This window comes from Vombatus ursinus, unplaced genomic scaffold (genome assembly GCF_900497805.2).
Source record: "Vombatus ursinus unplaced genomic scaffold, bare-nosed wombat genome assembly UNPS02014956.1, whole genome shotgun sequence".
In the NCBI taxonomy this organism is placed as follows: Eukaryota; Metazoa; Chordata; class Mammalia; order Diprotodontia; family Vombatidae; genus Vombatus; species Vombatus ursinus.
The window spans coordinates 1,845-6,388 of NW_020954734.1; positions in this window are offsets into that span (position 1 = coordinate 1,845).

The window sequence follows — 4,544 nt, forward strand, 5'->3', positions numbered from 1 at the left end:
TAAAGATACTGGAGTGATTTGCCATTTCCTTTCCCCAGCTCATTTTACAGATGAGGAAACTGAGGCAAACAGGGTGAAGTGACTTGTCTAGGGTCACATAGCTAGTAAGTGTTTGAACCCAGATTTGAACTCAGAAAGAGGAGTCTTCCTGACGCCAGCCCTGGCTATCCATGGTGCCACGTAGCTGCACAGCTTTGTTTGACTATACTTATTTATTAACATGAGAGGGCTTGATATTTGTAGTAAGGGAGGAGAATAGAAGAGAGTGATAGTAATACAAAAAAAGAGAAGAGGACTTTAATGAAACATTTAAAAAAACATAAAAGAAAGCAGAAGGAATTCAGAAGGAGTTCAGATAAACAAGACAATATTGGCACTACCATATTAAATCTTATACATGTTAAAAAACCAAACTATACATAATGGATTCACAGTTTTACATGCAATTCTCTTTTCTTAGCCTTCTTTGAATATGGAAAGGTTCATATTTGTTGATGATGTTCTAGTTCATACTAAAAAAAATTTTGTTTAAAAGACAATGCCTAAGGATTTCTCTAGCCAGCTATCAGACTGACTATGATTCTAAATCCTGAAGTATTGAACCAGCCCCTGAGTCTATGAACTAAAAGAGTTGAAAACTACCCCTATATAGTGGAGAACCAGCAGAGAATGATTCAGGAGAGACATGGATAGTATGCAGGAACAGATAAAACAGTTCATAGTGTAATACCATCATCAGACCTACTATGTTGTTTAATTAAATATCATTTGCTATGAACTGGTATGTCCTTTGGTTGATTTGACAGAAGAAATACCAATAGATGTTTGTCATTTGTGATTTTGAATGAATGCCGATCCAAAAGATCTAAAACCCAGATAACTGTCAGAAGGTCCTTAATTGAGGAGGATCCCAGGATACACTTCCAATCCAACATGTCCCAAACTAACCTACCTGCTCAAGTTCCCCATTTTTATCAAATGGCATCATCTGCAAAAAGTCTGCTACTGAAGTTTGTTGTTGTTGAATCATTTTTTCAGTCATGGAATTTTTTTTTTTTTTTCCAAATTGGCTGTGTCTATTTTCTCTTATAAGGTAGGATACATAGGGACAACAGAAGGGGTAAGGAGGAGTGGTTAAAGGGAAATGACTGTACTGTAAAAACACAAGGCACAAAAAAATTTTTAAAAATAAAATGAGCAAACAGTTTGTGTTTCAAGAAATTTAAGAAAAAAAACAAGGTGATAGTGGAATCTCAGCAATATTAGTAGCTATTCAGTGCATATCCCAAATCTCACAGAGTAAACTATTAAGTTTGGGGTCCTTGGATTTCCAGGTGATCAAAACTTCTAAATGATTGTGATTCAGTGTTCTGAGCTCAGTAAGTCTTCCTATGAAATGAACAAAATGTTGAGGATCTTCGGGGTGATATATTTTTGAATATTTATACAAAATTCCTAAAAGTAGTTCCTGTAGTTTTCCCACATGTTACTTATTTTTAAGTAGTGGATGATCTGATAAAAACACAGTTGTTGCAGGCAGAGTATACTCAGTTTCAGTAACATTAAGTTCTCCCATGCTTCTGTAGAAGTAAAAAAGTACAGTAATAAGATCTTCAGTGATGCCAAATGTAGTAGTAGAAGTTGGACTCTCTTCATTGTGAAGCATTTCCATAGAATAAATAACACTTTAATCAACATTCTGATTGTGATAATTCAGTGAATGAAAACCTTACAGCATCACATTTACTTCCATTGGCTGATGAAAGACATTCGTTAACTTTCTGATTATAGATTTGACTCTTCATGACCCCATTTGGGGTTTTCTTGGCAAAGATACTGGAATGGTTTGCCATTTCCTTCTCCAGCTCGTTTTACAAATGAGGAAACCAAGGCAAACAGGGTTAAGTGACTTGCCCATAGGGTCACATAGCTAGTAAGTGTCTGAGGCCAGATTTGAACTCAGGAAGATGAATCTTCCTGACTTCAGGCCCAGTACTCTATCCTCTGTGCCACCTGGCTGCTCAGGGATGTATGGGATGCCCATGGAGGACTACCTTCTCTGGTGTGACAGTGCTTGCTGAGCCCCTTTTCAGGGCTGCTCATCTGCCTTTGGTGTCCACCTTTCACCAAACTCTCACCTATGGATGCAAGAAGCTGTAGCATGCATAGTGACCATACCCTGGTAAAACCATCTTGTCAGATGGGCTAAACCAGATGGAGGGTAACCAATAGGTAAGTTAGGGGGATGTCTACCCCAAGCATGTGAAGACTTCTCTGGAAGAATAGGTGGATTAAAACAATTTGTTCCAATGGCCATGAAAGTGGGGGAAGCAGGCGCTGTGGTGCAGTTAGAGCTTGGTCAGACATTGAAGACACAAGGTCATCCACCGCATCCTGGCCCAGCACCAATCATCTTGACTTTTGTCTTGCCACTGGACTTTAATGACTCTGGAAGAGAGAGTGAGGCTGACAACTTTGTGAAACTCTGCTTCCCTTAAATCTAATTCAGGTGCAAGTCATCACCCCATGATTTCATTGGTCCTCTTCAAAAACAATGGATGAACAACAGTGTCATCTGCAAAATGAGAAGACTGGATTTAGATTGCCTCTCAAGTTCCTTCTAGATCTAAATATATCGTCTTTTAATCTCTCCATTATTCCTGTATTTTAAAAATTGGTCTTTGAATCTATAGCTTGTTCTTACACATAATTTCTTAACCAGTTATTTACTACTCAAATGCACCTTTCTCTTCCGAAGTCCTCATTTTCCATCAGAAAGTGATGAAAACACCACCTATATCTCAGGTTCTTGCCTAGAACTTCATTATTTCTAGTAATGCTTTCTAGGTACCTTCTTTTGGCATTATTTATCCTCACATGAATCACCAAAAGTGGGTAGTGGTTATGAGGCTTAACAAGTTTCAGAAGGCTCTCTGCAATATCTTGGATAGCTTCCCTGGAAGGATAGCATGTCTTAGTGCTGGGTATGTTGTTAAGTCCATATATGGCCACCCAGGGACTCCCTTAGTTACCAACCACAACTACTTGCTTCTTCTTCTTCTGACCGTTACTGCATGACTTGTCTCCTAATGGCACCTGTGAGTCCATGTACTTACTCCTTGGAGCGCAAGAAGCTGACTTTCTTTAAGTTCATCATGAGTTCCCTCACCTCCTATTCTCTCCACCTCAAAATTCTATATACATCTTAATTCCCTCCAAGGGAAACATGGTTCTTCTCTTAGGCAACACTAATCTCTTTATTTGTGTCTTTGACCACATCCCTTCCAATGTCCTCAGGAAGATACGCCCAGTGATCATTCCATCCTTCTCCCTTATCATTAACCTCTTCCTCTCTGTTAGTTCTTTCTCTGATACCTATGATATACTCAGGTTTTCCTTCCTCCTTTAAGAAAAAAAAACTCATTTACTATCATCTCAAATTATCATTTGATTTCTCTACTTCCTTTCATGGTCAAAATCCTAGAAATAGCTGTTTAATCTCTTTGCCTGTATTTCCTCATCTCCCATTTTTCAGCCCATTGTGTTACTTCTGACCCCACCACTCAACTGAAACTACTATCTCAAAGGTTATCAAGCATCTCTGAAATGCTAAATCCAATGACCTTTTTCTCAGTCCTCATCTTCCTTAACCTTTCTGCAGTTTGTGACACTGTTGACTACCGCCTCCTCTTGAATACTCTCTCTCCCATTGACTTCCATGACATAACTCTTACCTAGTTCTCTTCCTATGTGACCATTCCTTTACAATCCCCTTTAGTGAGTCATCCTTTATTTCCTTCCTGTAAAGCTCTATCCTAGGTCCTCTTCTGTCCTCATTTCACATGTTCTTTTTGGTAATTTCAGCAGCTCCTTTGGGCACAGCTATTATATGTAAGCAAATGACTCCCAGAACTATATATCTAGCCCTGGTCTCCTCAATTCCATTCCCACTTTCCCAGCTGCCTGTTGGGTACCTCTGCCTGGAAGGCATTCAAAATTCAAAATGTCTAAAATGCAATTTATTCATTTCACCACGTAAGCCCACCCTTCCTACAAATTTTTGTATTTTTCTTTCTTTTTCTTTTTGCTTTTTTGGTGAGGCAATTGGGGTCAAATGAGTTGCCCAGGGTCACATAATAAGTGTCAAGTGTCTAAGGTCGGATTTGAACTCAAGTCCTCCTGCCTCCAGGGCTGGAGCTCTATCCACTGTGCTACCTAGCTACCCCAAGCTTCTCTGTTTTTCTCAAGACACTATAGCCTTCTAGTCAAATAGGTTCATAATTTCAGAATCATTCTTGACTGTTTCCCTCCTCCTTACTCCCCAAAATCAATTAGTTGGCAAATCTTGTCACATCTACCTCTAAAAATATTTTTTAATTTTATTTTTTCAATTAACAAAAATCTATTTTCTCTCTTTTTCCATTGGAAAAATTAAAAGTTTTTTTTTTAAAAAAACAAACCAAACCTTGTCTATGGTTGTAAATTTGCGTGAAAAAGCTTGACTATGAATGTAACAAACATGAATAGTTAAGCAAAACAAATTC